General features: G+C 33.7%; 1 long non-coding RNA gene across 1 annotated transcript in view; it reads right to left on the bottom strand.

Moving 5' to 3' along the window:
- LOC145288233 (uncharacterized) overlaps positions 1 to 23,969 on the bottom strand; it is a 500,017-nt gene that overhangs the window by 44,384 nt on the left and 431,664 nt on the right. The window contains exon 3 of the long non-coding RNA XR_013869269.1: positions 8,438 to 8,508. This is a non-coding gene — a long non-coding RNA (uncharacterized LOC145288233). The remainder of the gene's footprint in view (positions 1 to 8,437; positions 8,509 to 23,969) is intronic.

The following is a 23,969-nucleotide window of genomic DNA, read 5'->3' as shown; positions in this document are numbered from 1 at the left end:
ATTAAGAGAGTTTTAGAGAGAGAGAGAGAGAGAGAGAGAGAAAATTTTATTAAGAGGGATGTTGTGAGAGAGATTGTTCATGTTATGATGATATTCATATATATATTAAAAATGTGCATACTTAGATGTGTTGATAGAATATGAGAAGCTCTTAGAGTGAGGAGATAGAGTTCAGAGAGTCTTAGTGTAGATATGAGATGTAGAGTTCACATTGTAGATATGAGATGCAGATATCATGAAATTTTATAACACAGATATATAGACATATAATAACAATTTCATTTTACCTTTCGGTAGAACTACAACACAAAGACGACGTTATCAAAACACATGATGGGTTTTTTTCTTCTCACGACCGGCCGTGGTTTTCATCATCAAGAATTCAAAGCTTCACATATTAAGTTTCAAAGTTCCGCCTCGCTTCTAAGTGTTCGAATTCCAAACTGCAGACTATCGTCTGTCGTTCTCAAACTCCCTCTTAGGTTCTCCCCCTGCTTCTGTCTGCTTAACTCTAAAGTTTTTCTATCTATATCTAGAACTTCCCATTTTTCCATGACGTCATACACATGTTAAAACATGTGTCTTCTTTTCACGTGTTCTGGACATGCGTGTCGAAAACTTTTTTCCTTTGTTTAAAAAAGGAATTTTAACCTATACTCAGTAACCTATATTTCCAATATGTTAAAAACATGTTTATTAAATAGCTGCATTCTTTCAATTGAATTTTCATAACAAAATTGACAGTGCACATCCTTTCTTGAAACTATTTTATCTCTAAGCTGTTTTAAATTCCATTTTCTAATTCTCACGCGTAATCTATTTCTAAACCTAAATTACGAGGTTCGAATTTCGTCTATTGCTATTTCATTTTCATTTTAACTAAATCTCTCTATTTTTATACTTACATGAAAAGGGAACAGCCCTTATCATGTAACACAACCTGTTGCCATGGTGATCCTTTAAATAAACTGTTACTTATGCCGTTATAAATAAGAATAACGTATTTTAATTTTAAACCGTTATAAACTAAAAAAATTTTTTAATAAGAATTATCACATAATTAATATTTAATTATAAACCCCTCTCTTATCGTATACACTCCTACTACTTTAAATTCCAACGTCCTCTCCCCTCCACTCCCCCTTATTTTCTAACTCCCCTTCATCTACGTTTTTTCCATTCTTATGTGATTTTATAACTTAGTCCATCTATGAATTCTGACGATGCTAGTTGGATATTTCCTCTCTTTGAGGATCTTCCTCTAGCTGAAACAATATGTAAACTCATTCTGGACTCACAGTAATAAATTCATATATATATATAAATATATATATATATATATATATATATATATATATATAAGCATGGGTGTCCGGCGTTGCCCGGGCTTTTGGAGGTGTGTGTTAACAAAACAAAAAGTGGTAGTAGAAAGGCAGGCCCCTTTCTGTAGAAAAGTGCCCGGTTGAGGGTGAAGAAAGTAATGGTTTTAGCCAATCCTTCGGTATATGACCTCTGACTGGTCGAGCTGCAAAAGGATACTGATCTTGTCAAAATCAGTCACCTGTGTCGAGAGTTTAAGGCAGACATGCAAACATACATACATACGTAGATAATTTATATATTAATAGCTAAAAATGTTTACCTAACCCGATTAAAAAGTTGCCCTATCTCTGAATAACCATTTACAGAATACTTAAAATGTGTACACCAGAAATTGTCTGAGTAATTTTGTAGAGACCTCAAAGGTCAATTTTCTAAAATTTGATTCCAATTATGACTCCTTTATTGTCGATAAATGAATGAATATTTATTTTATTTGTCTTGTTGATTAAGATGTTTTATTATAATTGATTGCGCAAAACTAAATTTTTGTTGGTACTTTACAATTTTGTTTCTGTGTAGTTTGTTGCATTGCACTTATATTTAATCTGATGCTTCTGTGGTACTATATCTTGATTCTATTTCTAAGACAAATTATGTTAGTATTTATATTAATCGTAGAAAAATTTATTTCTGAAATCAGGCTTTATTTACTAGGATTGTGTCAATCAGATTTTAATTGTATCAAATAAACTCATATTATGTATTTTAATTTCCACACGTGTTCTCTCTCCTCTCTCTTTCTCTTTACATTTCCTTTATTTCAAATGACCAGCCAAAACCAGAACTGAGAGAATTTTAAGAAATTAAAAATAGTCAAGATTTCCGTCGCTCCTCAAAGATTTCTCTTCACAATCAATATTTGCAATATATATATATATATATATATATATATATATATATATATATATATATATATATATATATATATATATCTGGCCAAATAAATTTTTATTATATAATATTTAAGTAATTGAAAAGGATATCCAGTATTTTTTACAATGAGTAATTTCAAATCACTTCCTAAATTAAAAGAGGTAATAATCTGTGTAAGAATATTTCAATACTAGAAATTAAAGATTGTGGACAGGATATGAACTACTTCCACATTCCGTAATCAAAAGAAGGATTTTTTATTGAAAATTGCAAAACATTATCAGACAATTCTATAAGTTAAAATGGTTCGTGGTATTATATCCCTCAGATATTTTTCAACAGAAATAATAATAACAGGGATTCGGTAAGGAAGGATATTTCAACACTTAGTTTAGTAAGCCGTTTCACTTATAGCTTTATGTACGTACCATATAAATTATAGCATAACTTTCCGTAAACCTTTTAATAATACATTGTTGTGATGTTAGAAAGAAAAAAGGCGGGGTGGGGAATCCCTAACGGGAAAATCATGCGAGAAACATTTACCTTGGTTGTGGTTACGGAAAACCCCATTTGAATAGTTAAATGGGCTTTTCCGAAACCACAACCAAGGTAAATGTTTCTCGCATGCTTTTCCCGTTAGGGATTCCCCACCCCGCCTTTTTTCTTTCTATTCAGAAAATGATATATTGCCTAAAGTCTATTTATTCATAAAGTCTGAAGAAATGCTGGTTTTTGAAAATGTTCAAACGATATAATGCTTGAAATTGTCGAACTAGACATTGAAAATATTGTAACTACAATGAAATACACTTTTTGTTGCCATCAACACCTTGTCAAGAAATCTTGATTTTGCTCACACAGTATATTAATGCTCAATTATGAAATGTGATAATTTTGTAGCTTAATTCTTAAGTCAACTATAGTTGGCTTAAAACCTATTAGTATATGAAAATTTACTGAATTACACGAACTCAGTATATTAAATATGTTTATATATATATATATTTTTTTGTCAAATGATTTTTATTTTACATATCTTTTCAAATAACTAAGTTCATCTAAGCTACTATGTTTGGAACTTTGTCAAACACTTTAGACATTTTTAAAAATATATTCAGGTACAGACCTCTGAAAAGAAAACAATGGTGGTTGTTTAACGTTTTAGAAGTTCCAAATGTTGAATGTGCAACAGAAAATAGTTTTACAGTTTTTAAAACGTGAATATTTTACATATGTTAAAAATCATCAAACAACATAAGTACGAATCCAGTAGATGATATTCTTTTTTAATCAGTGACAATCGTAATAGATTGTGCAGGTGTAAATGAATTATATTTAAATGAAGCATATTTAAATAAAGTACATTAAAAAAACGTATCTATATATGAAAAAATACGTAAATGCTTGAGAAATATATTGACACAAATATTTAAGTTTCATTCAGTTCACAGTAATTTATGTAATTGCTAGTAATTTGTATATGATGTGAGCAACAGGTGTTTCTATTTATACATGTTTATGATATGTATTGAAATAGATTTGATAATAATGTCACAAGTCTAAATGATTTTATCACAAGATTTGATTATCTTAAAGTCAGTTTAGCTCAAATACTTGACGTTATAAAAAACAACAAATGTTATTTCCAGATTCGGCAGTGAAAATACATTAAACCAGTTGCAGAAATCTAGGTAATCTCCTATAAGTAAAACATTGTTGTTCTATTTTTTCTGTATATATGCTTCTTTACGTAAATTCGATTCTGAGCATAACTTCTGTTAAATTTCTCCTCTTCAGTTAAATAGAGAGTGTAGTTCTTTGAGGTTTAGCATTGTGATTTGTTTATTCTGCTAAATTCCTACGTGTACTTCTCACACTATTTTCAACACAATTATTGACAAACATTTCAAACTTCAATATTGGTTATCTAGTGTTGTTTTTAATCGGTGTTTTTGTCGGTAATAAATGAAATGATTAAAATATTATGACACTTTCTAAGAAACCTACGTCAATATAAGATCATTTGTTAATATGCAAACGTGGATGGCTAAATTCATTTCAAATTTTAACATTGGCTGAAATACAAGTAAACTTAACCTTTGTTCAGGAAAAACCTAAAAATTGTCTGTTAAACTCAGGATCCAGATAAACAGAGAATCTGGAAGATTGACTAACAAACTTAATACAATGTGTATGTCAAACACACGAAAAAATATAAATTAAATATCATAAATTATCATACCCCTCAAGAATTAAACAACGAATTCGTTGAACTTTAAATCCATGTATATTTTAATATATATATATATGTATTTATATATATATTATATGTTTTATAATATTTTAAAAACAACATATGTATATATATATGTATATGTATATAATCAGTTTATTTATACCTTATAAGCACTGATACAATCAGTCTTACACTTATTCCTTATCTGTCCTTCCAGCTTCTTTCCCTCATCATTCGACATGTATTCGCACAGTCAAAATATTGGCAGAGATATTTTCATCAACAAATGGATCCGCATTTTTTAATCAGAGAAGCGGTTTTTCAACAAAATACATTTTCTTTACGTTTAATGTTCACCTTAAGATTTTTCTTTTTTCACTTCATTCTACATTGTGTGGAGTGAGAGTGTCCATATTAGTTGTGTATGAAGGTGTTTATAGTTTTCATAGATTTCATGTGATTGTTTTTACAGTTAATTCGTTTTCTTTACGGAATTTTCAGACTTAAATTCTAAATACATTTTGCTATCTTCATAAATTTTTGCTGTTTATGATTTGTTATTTTGAAATAAATTTTGTTTCGAACTAGTTTAGAATGTTTTCCCATTATTTCTATACATTAGTTCCAAATTTTGACAATCTATATTTCGTTTCCATTTTGATTTTTTCCTTAAATCGTTTTCTCTTTTTTTTATTTCTTCTGTAAGTTTCCATGTTTTCTCTTCTTTTATATTCTTTTGTTTTTACTTTTATTTTGTATATCATTTTTTGTGCTCCTTTTCTCGTTTTGCCTGGTTTTAATTTTCGGCCAATAATTTTTTATATTTTTTTGTTTAATGCTCATTTTTCTTGCGTGTGTGCATTTATACTTTCCTCTTTTTAAATTTTTTATTCATTTAGGTTTGTATTTACTTAAATACTTCAATGTTGTATTTGTACTATTCTTCTAGAGTCATTTGTCTTTCTTATTGTCTAATTTTCTTAGTTTTTCCTTTTATTTTTATTGTTTAATGTTCTATGATTTTTTTTTATTATTTACAAAATTCGTGATTATTTCTGCGTTTTTATTTTCATTAATTATATTATTAATTCCACAGTTTTATTTTTCTTATCTAATTATTTATCTATTGTTCAATTTCATCTGCTTTTCAGCTTTAATATAGTTTGAGTTATTCAATAATTGACCACTTTTGTCATAAAATACATAAAAAGAAAGTTGCAATGAATATGAAAACACTTACCTATCCATGTCAATCGATAGAACAGCTGTAGATTTTTGGTGGAATTAGTAGCATTGGATTTAATATATGCCTTTTGTACTTACTGACTACCTTTTGTGCATTCAATATCATTATCTATCGCATGGTTTGGATGAACGTTTATTCGTCAAAATAGCCCGACAACTAGCTTTCACAATCCTACTTACAGTTTGCCTTCACAAATTTTCTCCTTTGCTAATTTTTTCTACTCTTCGTAACTCCCCTCTCTACGTTGCGAGATGTTAAGAATGTCTTACGAATACCAATGTTTTCCTCTCAACAGTAGTCATTAGATTATTATATTGCCGAACTGAATGTGTCGTGTTTTCAATATTCTTAATTTGAAATGTCTTTCCTGCATAAGATGTAGAAAGTCGTTTTGAAGCCTACACTTTTTTAGCTTTTAGTCATCTCTGCAGGTTTACACTTAGAAGCGATGACATATGCATGCAAAATATGAACATTTTGTTTCTGCCATTCCATCCATCGATCTGAGTTTTCACCCCTCCGCTCTTCTCTTCCGGATTTTATACAAGAATTTCTGATTTAGATTCATTTACCATCACATTTATCGCAACGTAGGTGATGCTGTTAATGACTTCCAGTTATAAGCCTCTGAGTAAGAGTCGGCATGGGGAAGGAACTCTTTCTCTTCAATTGAGAGTCTCGAGACTCTCATATTTTGTCCCACGAGAGACTAATACCACGGCTTACGAAAGGGCGACTATTAACTGTTTCAGTCTCGAAAGACTTACGCCTAAGTTAAGCCAATGTATGTAATAATGATTTTTACACACTCGTCCTGTTGACGAGATTTTTTCAGCTAAAAACTTCCTCCCTCTCTGTTCTGCAGATACGACTATTGTGAGCTCCAGTCTGGAGTCTTTCTTCAATCATGATCATTTGGCGACAACTACATTCTTAACCGAGAGAGAATGAAATTATTCGTTACAGCTTCCAGCCTGGACCAGAACCTGTTGACCTCTCAGTTCCAGACCAGTGAAGAGAACTTGCGAAGAATGAGCTATCATATCGAAAGATATTTCACACCTGTACCCTATGCCTAGAAAAACGAGGCAATGATTTGTTTTGCAACACTTTTTCATTGAATAAAGCAGAAGCCTATTATAAGGTAACTTGTTGCATTAGTTTGTGGTTTCTTGCCTGCCAGGGGCTTAGACTGGCTGAGAAATTATTTCTCATACAGTTTATTTTGTGTTTCTACCAATGGCGTTATTAACTATCACTGTTCTTTTCTATACACTCGAAGCTCCCGAATTCTTCTCTCGTATTTCTCCAAGTTGTTCGGTTTTTGTTTAATCTCTGAAAGCTCATCGATGTTCTCTCCAATACGTAAACTAAATATTGTCTTATCTGCAAACGTGATACAGTAACATATCGAGTTATGTCATACGTTGAGAAAATTGTCATCACGTTATAAAGGAATTTAAGTATAGATTCGAGAGTAAGAATTAAGAGAATTGCTGTTATCTTGAAATGGAGAGATTAAATTGCGATGCGAGTCAAAGTATTTTTTTTGAATTGGGGTCATCTTTTTATAACAAATATTAAACTACGACTCAAGTCGGACTTTTCAAAAACTGGAGTCAACTTTTTATGAAGAAAGTACTTATGATTCGATTTGGACGTTTTGTGTTTGAAAATCATGAAGATCATAAAAGACTAGCCATGTCTAGCTTTGTACGGACGGCTAGCCGTGTCTGGTGATGTAGAGTGCACAGCAGTACCCGGCGGTGTAGAGTGAAAGTCAGCTGTGTGCGACGGTTTTAAGAGATAACTAGGTTTTTTGCGTTGTTGAATGATATCCAGCTGTCTGACGTCATAAAGTAATGACTAGCTGTGTTTGGCAGTGTAGTGATAGCCAGTGTTGTCTGGTGGTGTAGAGTAAAAACCATTATTTCTGGTGGTGTCCAGTAATAGTCAGCTTGTTCTGACGGTTAATAATGATAGCCAACTGTGTTTGTCGGTATAAAGTGATAGCTAGTTGTTTCTGGTGTTGTAGAGGTAGTGCCATCTATTTCTGGATACAGTAGATATGAAAGTACCAATCTGAGCACGAGTTTTTATGCAAAATAATATTTAATGATCATGAAGACGAGTGGCACATAATGTATTCATTTGCATATGAATAAATTGGCTGAGTTTAAAAAAAAAGGATTGAGAGTATACAGATGAATTGAAGAGAAGCTGTCGGAATTCATCAAGTCGTGCGAATGCTGCCAATCCGTTTTCTTATTAGATATTATTAAATTTCATCACATAATGCGATTAAATAAAAATTAAACTCGATATTTATTTAGTATACTATTTTATCTATACACGTATCTTCTTTCTAAAACATGTTTTAAATATGTTTCTCCAGATTAATTTATTCTTCTCCCATTAACATTTCGTGGCGTAATTTACACTATATAAAGGATTAGCCAAAACATATGCATGAAACGTGCGTATGAATTAAACATTCCAATATACATGTTTATACATACATATATATATATATATACATACACACATACATATACACCCACACACATACATACATACATACATACATATACAATATATATGTATGTATCTAAGAAAAGCGGGACAGAGAGAGATCTATATAATTTAATTCTGGATAGCACTATATCAATAATAAATGATAAAAAAATTATACTTACCTTACAAACGATAGAAAAAGAGTGGACGTTAAATTTGATGAGAATTTCAGTTCAGATGAACAGTCATAATTCTGCAACATGCAAAATCGGTGCAAAAATAAGATTATCCCTTGTAAAATTAAAAACTAAAAGAGTATTATTTATCATTAAACAGAATTTTATTCTGAGGGATCATTGTAAAAAATGCCACTAATAACCAATGTGACTTCACTCCAATTCTAATTAGAAGAAAATCACAGTCACATAAGTAAGTTCACAGCTACTATCGATACAACATTTTACCAGTAATGCATGTATTTACACTCATGTTTGAACTCATTTTAAAATACTGCCCTTAAAATATAATTTGAATTTATTTAGTCAAAGAAAATGGAATAATTCTCCATCGATGAGGATAGTTTTAAATGAATGAGAACGAAATGTTTGCCTTAAACGTTGACTTATTTAATTTGTAAATAATAAATGGTGTAATTGCTTTGAAAAGTATTAAATCTAAGCCACAGGAAATAGAAAACAAAAGTGAATCAATATATATATATATATATATATACATATATATATATATATATATATATATATATATATATATATATATATATATATATATATTTCGGCGCGGCTTGCTTGATCTGTGTTGGTTAATAGTGCTTTAAAATGCGATAAGCGCAGATTCAAGAAGCCTCCGGCGCGGTTTATTTGAAAAAATTTAACTACTTTTGCTTGTTTAAAGTCAAAGATGAAACTCAGCGTAAATTGGACCAAGGAACATAAACGAGAAATAAAAAATAGCATCTCTCTAAGTGCATTATCCTCTCATTCATTGCAACATAATCACACCTTTGACTTTAAACAAGCAAAAGTAGTTAAATTTATTTCAAATAAACCGCGCCGGAGACTCCTTGAATCTGCGCTTATCGCATTTTCAAGCACTATTAAACAACGTGGAGGTTTCTATAACATAGCGCGATAAATAAGTAAACTTTTATTAAAAGGACATTATTTAACTGTAGACACAGGTTAACTTTCTCACACCATTCAAACACCCCCTGTAATAATTAACACATAATCTCAATCAATAGATTACATAAAAAACACGCATTTCATTTCTGTTACAAACCTATATTTGAATTTCAACAGATATATCTTTTTTTTTTCCAATAAGAATATTAACTGCGTTTCATAGTTTTTCAAATATTTTGTACTGGTATTTTTTGTTTCTTAATCTCATTCATCCAGTGGAAGTCTCGAAATAAAGAACAAACGTTGATGAACACATAATACGGTTTGTTCCTTTTAATTTTATATATATATATATATATATATATATATATATATATATATATATATATATATATATAAACTAACATAAAAAAACTTAACCTAGATTTAAAACAAGTCAAGGCCCTAGATATCCAGGCTAAATAGAACACCCACAAAGAAGCAGGTCAACCGGAGGTCAAATGGGCTTGATGATGATCTTGTAAGTGCATGTTCATTGGCTGATAGGAAGGGCTCGGTGGATACTAGAAAGCTGATTGGCTTACTAAAATCTCAATAGAAGGAACGTATGTAAAAACGACAGACAACCACAAACTTCGCACATAAGCCTGAAGAATCCTAGAGTGGATGCAACCCAGAATAGTCAGTAGCTTAATCGGTATATATAATTTTATGAATTACTAACTAGCTCTACCTACGTATTGAGTACTTCTGAAGTAAATACTTAAAGTTTACGCATTAATTTAAACTTTCGTATATTAATTTTATGTGAGTAAATGAAGTAGTTATATATATATATATATATATATATATATATATATCAGATCATATGCCCCCGTTCAGCATCGCAAGACTAACGGCCCCCATTGAAAGGGCATCTGAGCGTGTAATTGTGTGGCAAGAGTTACGCAATCATCAACCACACGACGCCTTAATCGCACTGCTTGAGTCCACTGGCAAAGAAAAGTTCAGGGGTACTGGAAACAGTACACTACCTGGAAGTCACAAATTGTCACCTATCTGGTACTGGCCAGGCTCATCGTTGCTTAACTTTGGTGATCTGACGAAAACCGGTGTTTCAAACGTGATTATGCGATATATATATATATATATATATATATGTATATATATATATTATATATATATATATAGAGAGAGAGAATATGTATATATATATATATATAGAGAGAGAGAGAGATAGATATACAGAGAAAGAGGGAGAGAGAGAGAAATGAGAGAAATAAAGATGGACTGAAAGCGATCAAAATGACTCTTCATATTTTGTCAACTCATATCGTTTTGTACCTCAATGTCCCACGTTCTTCTAAAACGATTCACATCCTTTTTTCTCATTATTTTTCGTTAACCTTGTCTTGTGCTGTCTTAGACATTTTTATTATATTCACATAATCAATCAATGTTAACCTAAAATTCAGCAAAATGATCGCGGCTGAATTCTCAGCGGTTTCTATTTCCTGTTATTGTTAAACAAAACTATCCCAAATTACGCAAAGCCGGACAGAACTGCTAGTATATATAAACGTATCTTATTAAAAGTGAAACCAACGTTATTTCCTAAAGCTTTTTTTATATTTCTATCTATCGATTTATCGACAGCATTGGAATAATGTTGCTGACGAAAAAAGGGTAATGGGGGATCTTTTATAAATTAAAGGTGCAAAATACACGATTAGAAGCAATAATTTAATTTAATAAAGTGTGTAAAAATCGATAAACATAGCACCGCGAGGAGGAAGAAAACGGAAGTGGTCAAAGTTCCCCGAAGAGATTTAACGCTTTTTACAATGCCTTCTGCGGAGACAAAGAAAGTTTACAAATTGCGATAGAGCCAGATTTTAAAATTTTAAAATGATTTTTAGAATACGCTCTATGAAGTATCTCCAACCTTTCTATTTTATACTGATTGGCATGACAAAGGTTCTCAGCCATATGTTTGCCAACGGCAGAGTCCAACGCTATAGAGGAAGAAAAAATCACAGATCCCGCTTACTGTGTCTAATCTTGGATGGAACGTGCTGGTCTATACGAATCTGCAAATGTAAGTCCAGTGCGATAAATATACCATATCCTATGGGCAATACATGACCCACGAAATAAGATGTTTCAATGTGAGGAATGCATCTTTGAAAAATTGTATACCCAGAAAAAAAGCACTCCTTAAAAACTGGGTCAGTAAAAAAAAAAAATTATATATAATATATATATTCACTCCTATAAATTGTTTTTTTCTTTTGTGTGTATTGATATTCAAATTAACACCACTCTTTTCTATTTATTTAAAAAGAAAATACAATTTTCTTATATATGGGTCGATGAATATGAGGTGTTAGTGCAGTGATCATTAATGGTGTAAATTTGGTAGAATTTAATTATTCATGGGCACGACTTAACAAGAACTTGTTTACATTAGATTTGAAGGCTATTATGTCGTATTCAAGCGGGAAGCAGGCAAACAGAACAGTGTTCCAAAGGCGGGCAGTTCATGAAGCTTTGTTCATGTAATCTGCGTTTAGATTTAGGTACAGATGGTGAGGGGGGTCATATATAGTGGTTGTAGCTTGTCGCGTGTTTTTTGCGAAAGTTTGGAGTTCGGTATACACATATAAATATTACATACACACATACCCACACTATGAACAATTCGACTTGTGAATACTCACTCCACATTCTTCACTAACCATGTTTTTGCACTATGAATATTTTACTATATATATATATATATATATATATATATATATATATATATATACTTATAGTAATCGATAAAACAAAATTGATAGATACATACATACTCCTATAAATTCGATTTTCTTTTGTATGTATTGATATTCATATTAAAACATCTCTTTTCTATCTATTTAAAAAGAAAATACAATTTCCTTGCATATGGATTGTGGAATTGCATTCACTAGCAAAAGATCTAGCTAATTTGCATATTCTTTTAAACAATCATTTTTATTAATTCTCTATAAGTTGCTTCGGGATAATGATCTTTCGTTTATTCTATTTCATTTATACTTGCAGAATATTTGCGTAAAAAGTTTATAGTAAATACAAAAGTTGTTTACCTATATATTTATGCATACGTAAATATTTTTGTTTAACAGATTTTCCCAACTAAACTAATCCTAGAGTTTGTGGAGTACAGACATAAAACTTCATATATAATGTATTTGAATACATGCAAAACTTTATATTATGATTTTGACAGGAAAAATCGGTGCAAAAGTGTGAAAATTTAAAAAAAATGAAATGTCCCAGTGAAGGACGAGCGCCGGCACTACGAATGCATAACATAGTAGGTATTGGTTCATGTTTTAATTTTTAGCCTTGCAGTAAACATGTTTTAATAGCCCAGTGATTGACGGCAGAGGCAAAATAAATCGTGAGCTGAAAGTTTTGGTTTCTACTCTCGGTGGTGACATACAATCTATCTACCTATTTATATGTCTATAAAAGTGAAAATGTCTGTCTCTCTTTTCTCTACGGTAATAAAGGAAGTCTATTATACAGAAAGGCATTACTTTACATAGTCACACTTTTTAATATATACATATGCACATAACTTTATGAACAGTACATAAAACCCGAGCAAAGTCGGGCAGAAGTGCTCGTAGATATATATATATATATATATATATATATATATATATATATATAAAAGCGAAAGTGTCTGTCTGTCTGTCTGTGTACATTCTCCTACAAAATAAGTCTGTAATTTTCAGTCCACAGACTCGAAATTTGGTATACAGATTAGAACTTTGAAATCTATTTCAAACTCCTCCGCCAATTTTGAGTCGAAACACTTGACATTTAAGATATAGATTCCCTGGACATGGATCTAACTTAATAACCTGATTTAAACCCAAAACAATAAATGGCAAGGGGTCAAAGTTTAAAAACAAAAATGATCGCTTTTTTTTTGCTCAATACACAACTGCAAACACCCGGGCAACGCCGGGCTTAAATGCTAATACATATACATATATATATATATATATATATATATATATATATATATATATATATATATATATATATATATTTATTAATACATGTAATTATGTAGTGCAAGTTTCGTGTGTGTGCCTGTATTTACTATACGGGTACTTTGAATTACAATCATATTTTTTTTTATTCTATTACATAAGTGAATAGACATTAAAAATTGTGTTTGTAAACATCGACATTGTCAAAAAAGCAAAAGAACTTGCAAGACAATTTTTCTTTCCATTCAACATTTCTTTATTTGCTATTATTCTTACGCTGAACTGTCTATCAATGCATGATGCTCAGAAAGTTTTGTTAAGGATTGTCATTTAAGCTTCAGAGATCTAACCGTAAATAATATGATTTTTAGTTGAGCGGAAAAAAGCAAAACTAAATATACAGATAAAATAACTGGAAATCCCGATAACAAACTTGTCTCCATTGACAACTGCATTATTGTTTCCGTGTCCATTACCACTTATATTGTTTACTGGCAAATGTTTTTATTAAACATTAAATTAAATCACGAATTATTTACTCTCTAATATACAATATTATTTGTGATTTTTTTACAAAATTGCCAAAGTGAGAAAATTAGCAAGCAAGGCTTCACACTTTATCAACATTTCAAAGATATTTATGGTGCCAAACTTCAGCAAAGGCATGCTTAAAAGGAACCAAAAAGGCGTGTTAGGGTTAGGGTTTGAAAATATTTTATTATAATTTCACGATTTTTTATTTTCAAATGCATGATACAAGCTGTGACTTGCGAAAGTGTTAATTGCCTTCAGGTATAAAAACAATCTAGATTTTAGAAAAAGGAATCTAAAAGTTTATGGCCCGGTGCAGAAGTTAACATCACCTTTGTCCTAGACGGACTGATCCTCAGACCAAAGGCAAAGCAGGGTTTAGCAAAGCTATCTATTATATGCTGCATATCAGACTCAGTGTGCGACAAAAAAAAACAGCATCGTCTGCATACATTAACTCCTTGCAGCTTGGTTCTGGAATTAAATCTTCTAAGATTAAAAATACGACCTGTTGTTCGAAACTTTAAGATGACACCCCTATCGAAATCCCGAAACGCAGGAGTAAGTATAGCAGCAAAATATATAGAGAAAAGAGTAGGTGCGGGAATATCACCTTGTTTGACGCCATTATCAACCGGGATTTCATCAGACAATTTTCCGTTAAACGAGACCCGTGCAGTTCCTTGAATATACTAACAAAGGTTAGAGGACAACCTAACTTTTCTAAGATTAACCAGAGAGCATCCCTTTTGAGGTGTCAAATGTTTTGGTTAGATCCACAAACACGATACAGCGTTACCTGTTGTTCAATTCATTTCTCTTCTAGTTCCTCTTCCAGACCTAAAGCCACTTTGTGACTCTGGAATAGCATTAGGAAAAACATCCTACAGTAACCTGTTAAATAAAAGTCGTGCGAGAACTTTCTCAGCAGCTACTAAAAGCATAGTCCCACGGTAGTGGTCACAAACATTCTTCTGCCCCTTTCTTTTAAACAGGGTCACCAAGACGGACGTGTTTTTGTTGAGATAAGTGATTTCAATTTTAATCTTACTTTGTATTTTTAGATTCAAATATTAATAACTCCATTTTATTTCAGTATTTAATTTATGTAACTTTCGGAAGAACCCCCCCCCCATCCGCTTTTCTTTTTTTATCGTAAGTTTCTTAAAACGTGACTAGCTAAAGTTCAGAATAAAATCACGCTTTTCTTTTAACGGTTAATTAAAAAAAAATCTTTTTGAACGCTGTTAACTTAAATTCCTCATTTCAGTTTACATTATGGAGACGGACGTGTTTTTGTTGAGATTAGTGATTTCAATTTTAATCATACTTTTTATTTTTAGATTCAAATATTAATAACTCCATTTTATTTCAGTATTTAATTTATGTATTTCTGTTGTTTTAAATGCTAGCTTTTTTTTCTCGTCCATAAATGTTTATTTATCTACCAAGTTGATTGCAAAAATAGATTACGATTTTGTACTCATTCTTAGTTCGTGAGAGGGGAGTCTATCACCATACTTTCCCTTAAACACGTCCGTTGGACTTTTATTAAGTAGAATACTTAATATTTTTTTAAATGAAGAGTAGAAAACGCATTGTGGATGCGTTATCGGCATCTCCTGTTACTCTCGCTTCTTCTTATTTGTCCCCCAGTCCTCATTTTTTAATGAGTGATTTTTCTGACAAAGGGAGAAGAAAAAGCAGTTTTCTAGGTTGGCAGTATTTTGCGCGAACAGTTGGCAGAGATGACGGAAATTTTTTGTTTCTATGTCTATCCTTGTAATCATGTCACTAGTAAGGGTGTTGGAGGTAAACGTTTTGTCTGGGCTGACGTTATCCGCCTGATAGTCAGGGACCCGAACCTAGGATTAACCACCAAGGAGGCTGTCCTATCAGCAGGTGCAAAGTACTGGAGATGCTGTATTGCCATTTGGTGAATGGATTCTGGACCATGCAGTAGCTTCTGGTGGGGCCTCTCGATGCTATACTAGTGGGTAATTGTTACGGCTTTACCTTATCATTAGATACAAAAAAAAATTCTTCGTTTCTTTTTCTCTCTTAGTTTCCCCTCTCTGTCCTGCTCTAAGTAAATCTGACGACCTGGTCCACATATTCCAAAAATTCATCATGACAAGTTTCAAGAAAAAATACACGATTAAACCCGGTTCTCCAACTTCCAAAGTAGACACCTACTACCATGTCTCCTTCTCCAACATCAGGGGTCTACGTTCTAACCTTCCAGAGGTTGAAACCCAATTACAGGAGACTAAACCAGACCTTTTATTTTTAAGTGAAACTGGCATTGGACAGGCTATTTCCCTAGAAAAGTTCGCAATTAAAGGATACTCTTACTTAACTTCGAAATCCGACCCCCAAGACCGCCATGGGCATGGAATATGTGCCTATATAAGGGATAACTTTCCATGTGGTAGGGACATCTCCAGGGAAGATCCTAACTTACCCTATATGTGCTTCCGGGTTGTTTTAGCTCACACTACGGCATTTATATTTACTCTCTATCGCCCCCATAACAGCGGAGTTACTATCTTTCAAAGCATATCAGAGAAAATTGACCAAGTCCTATCTGCTTATCCTTCAGCTAACATTCACGTATGTGGAGACTTCAATGTTCACAACGTCGAATGGTTGACCCACTAAAACAATACCGATGATGAGGGGAGGTTCTGTCATGATTTCTCCATTGCCTATGACCTCACTCAGATTGTTCAGGAACCCACCCGTGTGCCCGACAATGACGTCCAATATGCGAGCCTACTAAACATTTTCTCACAACTTGCCCTGAACTATGTTCAGTTTGTGTTCTGTCGCCGCTTGGATCTTCCGACCACTCTGTTGTATCAATTAAGATAAAAATGAAATGTAATAAGTCCCCAGACGTTCCTCTCCATCGTACAGTATATCGATACACTAAGGCTGACTGGGATAGCTTCCGGACATTTATATCTGATCTACCTCTGCATTCCATGTTTAAAAAGGATGTGTCCTCTATAGTATTAGACCTGACAGAATGGTTAATTGTAGGTATTGATCGTTTCATACCCTCTAAAAAGTTTCAGCAAAAACCTAACAGCCAGCCATGGTTCTCTCCAGAATGTGCTGCTGCCATTGCGCACAGAAATCACTTTTTCCACTGTTTCCAACGTAATAGATGTATGAAAATAAAAGCCGCTTTCAGGACTGCCAGCAACCATTGTAAGAAAGTAATAAAGAGCGCAAGATGGTTGTATGCTCAATCTGTTAAGTCCAAAGTAGCTGAGCAGCGGCTTGGTTCCCACCAGTTTTGGCAAATAGCAAACAGAATCCTGAACAGAAGCGTGTGCTCCATCCCAACTATTATCAATGGACCTGAGGTAATCTCGTCAGCATCAGACAAAACCAAACTCTTTGTCAAGAACTTTGCAGCTAATTCTACCCTTTGCGATCAAGGCTGCCAACCCCTAATTTTTCTACCTGTATCAGAAAACACGCTATGTGATATACGTATATCTGTACGTGATGTTGCCAAGCTAATTAAAAACCTTGATTCCAGTAAAGCAACTGGCCCTGACTGTATTCCAATTATAGTACTCAAAAAACTTAAACCTGAACTAGCGCCCTTCCTTACAAAACTGTTTAAACGTTGCCTTAAGGAGGATAGTTTTCCATCTCCCTGGAAAATTTCATCAGTATGCCTTGTATTTAAGAATTCAGGTGATCGCTCATCCCCCTCTCAGTACAGGCCAATAAGTCTCCTGTGCGTCATGAGTAAGTTGCTGGAATCTGTGTTAAATACAGAAGTAATCAACCATCTCAACAAAAATAACCTTCTTAGTGACACTCAATATGGTTTCCGTTCTGCTAGATCTACAGCAGATGTGCTTACAGCTATATCTCATAGGGTTAGCAAATCTCTCGACGGAGGCAACCTTTCTAGGGCAATTGCTCTTGACATATCTAAGGCCTTTGATAGGGTATGCCATAAAGGTTTACTTCATAAGGTCTCTAGCTATGGTATTGCTGGAAATGTCTTCTCAATTATTAAATCATTTCTTTCTGATAGGTTCATAAGAGTAGTAGTTGAGGGGCAAAAATCAGAAGCTCACAGTATTAATGCCGGTGTCCCCCAGGGATCCATCCTGGGCCCAACTCTTTTCCTGATCTATATTAATGATCTTCCAAATCACATCCTTACATCATTTGTACACATCTATGCTGACGACACTACCATTTAGGTAGCACATCTTAGACAGTAAACGACCAAGTTCTCTCCAACTCTCTCTCCTCTGATCTTGAGCACGTAGTACAATAGGGTAAGGAGTGGCTGGTTACTTTTAATGCATCTAAAACCAAGCTTCTCTCTTTATATCATTAACATTCTGATACACATCTGGCATCAATTGAAATGAATGGCTCTCGTCTTCAGGAGGCCTCAAGTTTTGACAAGCTTCTTGGCTTGACCATTACTCCTGATCTTAAATGGAACACGTACATCAAATCTGTTGCAAAGGCCGCTGGAAAAATGGTGGGATCTTTCTATCGATCCGGTAGATATCTCACTGCTGATGCTATTCTCTATCTATATAAGAGCCAGGTACGTCCAAGGATGGAATACTATTGCCACATCTCGGCAGGAGCTGCTAGAAAGAACTTGGCCTGCCTTGAGTTCAAAATAGACTTCGTAGCCTCGTAGGAGATGTCCTTTTCTCTTCCTTGCAACCTTTATCTCACAGAAGAGATGTTGCGAGTTTTCTCTGATGTATCGTTATTTTCATGGAAAGTGTTCGACTGAGCTTCAATCTATGGTCCCCCCTCGGCAAACTTTCACAAAAAACACTCGTCTAGCTGTAAACATTATCAATAATTCCTCCCACTCTTTATATGTGCTTAAACCTAAACGTAGAATCCATGAACAAAGCTTCTTTTCTTAGAACTGCACGTCCGTGGAATTGTCTTCCGTTTTCCTGCTTTCCGGCTGACTACAATATGGTTGTCTTCAAGTCTAACGTAAATAAGTTCTTGATGAGCCGTTCCATATAAATTATCAAATTTACTAAATTTTCATTACTAATGATTACTATATTTTCCAATTTTTTCTGTACACTCTTTAACCCTTATCCTTGAGTGGCCTCTTGGCCTTGATAATGTGGTGATGCCTATGTAAAAAAAAATCTAATCCCGTGGAACAGGAGAACCTTCTCAGATTTCCCCCAAAAAACCAAGGATAGCATAAGCAATACTCCCACCTCCAATCATAAGACGTTCCACCGGAATACTATCCAAACGAGGTGACTTGCCACTGCTTACTTGTGCGATAGCCAACTGCACCTCAACCAGACTAGGAAAATGATCCATTCTGAATATGATATCACATTGTGATAGCCTATCAATTGCATCAGCATCTACTGCTGAGGGATTGTGAAACACATCAGTTAAGTGCTGTTGCCATCATTCGACATCAGGGGAGATATTGAAGAGGTAAGAGGACAAAATACTTGCAGCAATATTCTTTGTGTTAAACGCCTTTTTGATCTGCATTCACCATTTGTTTTTCATTTTTCTTAACTCATGCTGCAATGTGGCTTTCACCTCTTTGAATTATCGCAAATTAGTTGTATAATCAGAATGATCATCACGAAGTAAAGCTTCATAAATTGTTTGTTTATTCATCAGCAACTGATTAATTTCAAGTCATTGCTCTTATCCCTTTTGAAGACAAGAACTTCAGCATCAGCAGAATAAACCTGAGTCTTGAAAAGCCCCCATGTACCATCAAATGCAAGATTATCAAGCTTTTCCCCCATACTCTTTTGAACTTCAGAAAACTTTTACTTGGCGACATCAATACGGCTAGGCACTTTAACGCCACTATGACGATCTTTCTTACGGATTCGTAGTTTAAACTTTCCTCTCACAAACTTGTGATCGGTGTCACATTAAGCACTGCGCATGACACCAACAGTGTATGCATCGCGAAGGTTGTGTTTTCGAGTTATAATGAAGTCAATCAGGCGACCATGTTTTGAACGTGGATGTATCCAAGTAGCTTTGTGCTTCACTTTACGGCGAAAAGAAGTGTTAGCATTCATGGTACCGGTACCATAGAGGCCAAGAGCACTTCAAGTCACATAGTATTTCCAAACACGGCCATTTAAATTACCAAAATAACAAGTTTTTCATTAATTGGTGCAGAGTCTCACAGAAACACAAGCGCAGAGTCTCACAGAAACACAAGATGTCATCTTCATCCACTTGAAGGGTTGGTGCATAGATCGAAAGAATAGTGATGAATCTCTTGTGTGAGAGATACTGGAAGGAAATTGTATAATATCAACTACGGATGTTTTCGTCGCAAAACTGGTCCCATCATTTATAATCCCTTTGGTTTACCAATCCAGAAAGAGTCTAGCCTGATGATACCTCTGTCATTTGATCTTCTCCTGAGTGACGGGTTTCCGATAGAATCGCAATATCTATATCAAGTCTTCGTAGCTCCGCAGTGACAAGCGCTGTCCTGTGCTCTGGACGGTTGGATTACACTTTATCAAGACGTATGCGTACATTGAAACAGCATAAATATAATTTTACTCATTTTAGGAGATACATTTTTGTTTTCTTCCTGCTTACATGAACCACCGTTAGCCACAGGAAACTAAACAGTTATAGTATGACAAACGAATTTAGTGCACCCTTTTCTAGCACTTTCTCAAGACACTGGGTAAGCAGTGCTCTCCCTGAATAGGACTGCACAGTCACAAAAATCGTTACCGGAGTTGGCCTCTGTCATGTAAAGGCATAACAACGATGTTAAGATAGGATTCCTGTCGCCTCTGTGCAGATTTGTGACTGTGTACCTTCAACTGGTTATGTCTGTACACGTTGCCACTCCTCCATCGCCATAGGACTTGCAATAGAAATGAACGGCAGATAAGATAGAAAAAAATAAGAGATAAAAGATAGATCTCAAGTAACATCTGTACATCGTTGTATTAAAGTGGCAAGCGCTTGTACGACACGACTGACCCACTCGAAGTCTCCGCAACAATAACCTAGTGACAAGCCATTGCAAGATGACTGGTAATTGCTTTGACTGCAGATTTCTTGTAAGAGTTGTCCTTTCCTAGAAGGATTGCCTCCACCACGGCTTGCAGGACCTCATTTTACCCCGCTAATATAATTTACGCATGACTGGGACGTAGGTAGCTGGGCACCAGGGGATTGTCCACACGCCGGTTGGTCATGAATGACGCAAGTCAACAGGGCCTAAGTTCATCTGGAGTTTTCTGTTAAGGTTACCTCACCCTTAACATTTGGTTAAAAACCTTATTCCACAAGGCAGTGGGGATTCAGTTTTCTGGCTCTGAACACTCACCATTCACCAGAACCCTGTTAGTTTGGCAGATTTCACAACGGGGACGATGGGATGATTAGATTGGGAGAAGCTATATATGACGCTAGAGCATCTGTGTGCTTTTCACCCTAACCCACACCAATCCTTGAGCTCTATTTATATATGTATATGTGTGTATACGTACAATTATAATTATACATTAATTTATTTAACGATCAGAAATCTCTCATCTTTTTATAACTTCTTTCCAAAGTTAAAATAAATAAATCGGAATAATCGTCCTTACTCAATGATGTCTGGATCAAATTGACCTATATGCTCGAAAAATATTTTTTTTAAATCTGCCCCTTCCTTTTCCTTATCTTCCCCTCTGTCAACTTTGTGTATTTCTCTTTCACCCTACCTTTTCAACTTCTTAATAGACTTTCTCCCTCTCCTCTGATCTTATTCCTCTTTTTCATGCTTCCACTTTTTCTTTCCACTCCATTTTATAGTTTTTAATAATATTTTTTGCAAGCCTCTTTCTCTCTGATGAGAATAATTGTATTCTTCCAAACACCATGGAATAAGATTTTTTCCATTTTTCTTGGTACTCCGTTGACGGATAATAAAAATATTGTATACCTTCCTAAAATTTATTATGTATATATATATATATATATATATATATATATATATATATATATATATGTTTGTATATGTATTGCATAACATACACACTTCTTATTTGCAGCGTTAATCTAGTTGATATTTTTACCAATGGTAAAAATATCAACTTTATAAAGCCCACACAGAAAGAGATACTTAATATGAACTGTTTATTAGAATAAGATATTCAGAAATCAAAATACAATGTTGTCCTTCACATAACTATAGAAGGTATACATTTTTGACTAATTTATATTTGAACAAATGTGCTGTAAAGAAAGAAAATATATGTTCATAAAAATATGACGAAGATGAAATTGTTCAATGATTGTTTTCGGTTAAATCAGTTCTCGCTTTTTATTTTGCTTAAGTGTTGAAGAAAGGTCAACTAGTAAAGTCTTTGTCTGTGAAATATTTATGAAATGTAAGAAATAAATAAAGAAAATATATATTGTTAGTAAAATAACATAATGAATGAATAGAATGAAAAAAAATAGGTTCGAAATAAAAGAAAGTGAAATAACAAATATTAGTCTGGCAAATATGTAGTTTTTATAAACAATTCCACTCTCTCTCTCTACTACCACTACTGCTAATACTACTACTACTACTAACCTTATTAATAATAAAAAATAACGAAACGAATGCTATGAGAACGCCATTAATGTCAATTGTTGTGAAAAGAAAATGCGGGGTCTCCCCGGGATCGGAATAATTGACGATAATACTTGTTTCAGAGATTGCAGTAACCGCCAATGAGGTAAAAAATGGTAATCAACGTGTGATAATTGCAAGTGATAAATAATAATGTGACAGAATATATATAGATATACTGCAATGGGAAGTGGATTTAACATCAAATGGATAAAGTCTTCAGGAAGTTCATGTGAAGAGAGGGAATTGGGATTCCTTTCACTTAACTTGTATTTCATTCGTCGCATCTTCCAGCTAAAATGCATTTCAATTATGTTTCTTTTCTACACTCCGAATATCACTCCAACACGTTGTGCACTCTTTTGACTTTGGTATTCATTTACGCAATTTGACCATCTATCAAGTCCTTAATAAAACTTCTTGCGCAGACTAAATAACCTATTCTCTATAAACTGTTCAGTTCTTTTTTCTTGTCACTCGACTTTTTTCTTGTTTGATCTCCTTTAGGACATTTTTAATTCCATTTCTTTTCACTCTTTACTTTTCTTTCAGTTATTTAAATTTCTGTCTCCATCGTACCTGTAACTTCAAACCTCTTTCCAGCAAGTTCATATCCTTTCATAATTTTTCCCTCCCAAAGTTTCTTGCAGCACCTCATCATCAATTTCCTCATTAATATTTATCACACCGTCATTTGATTCTTTTCCATTTCCTGCCACTTCATCCACATCTTCAACTACATTCGCTGAGATTTTTTCATCACATCTCTTTCATTTGCTGTGTAATCTTCTATTTCTTCTGCGTTCATCTGTCTTTTTATAGTCTCCAATTCCAGCTTTGATAAACATCCATTCGTCTTTATTGCCTTATCTTCTCACATACCCGCTTTTCTGTTAATTTTAATGCTTTTTGTTCTTTATCGTATGTTTTCTTTACCCCTAATAGCTTTTCCATTTTCACAATAAAGGTTCCATCTGAAGAAGCACCCCATAATTACCGTGTATACCGTTTAATTTCACTTCAGTTGTAGGTTGTGTTCTCACTGCGTTTCTAACATACATTTGCAGAGCGTGCGCCCTTCACTTTGAGTTCCAACCTCATTAGCGCTGTTATTTTTCAACCCTTTGGTTTCTCATTTTATTTATAACAGGTTAGTGATATTTTGGTTATACAACCGGCGGATTTTAGTGTTTTTTTTTGTTTTTTTTGGACACACTATCCTTCTCCTAGATTGTTGTTTTACAATACTTCTAGATTGTTGTCTTACAAGATTTTCGAGCAGCATCTACCCAGAGCGGTTGGTTTTAAAGTGTTATTTATTGTTCTCCCTACCATCGGT

This window comes from Euprymna scolopes, chromosome 11, assembly GCF_053919585.1.
Source record: "Euprymna scolopes isolate OS-2025 chromosome 11, ASM5391958v1, whole genome shotgun sequence".
NCBI classification, from domain to species: domain Eukaryota; kingdom Metazoa; phylum Mollusca; class Cephalopoda; order Sepiida; family Sepiolidae; genus Euprymna; species Euprymna scolopes.
Note: the sequence above shows the minus strand (reverse complement) of the source record. Positions and strands in the feature narration are given on the sequence as shown.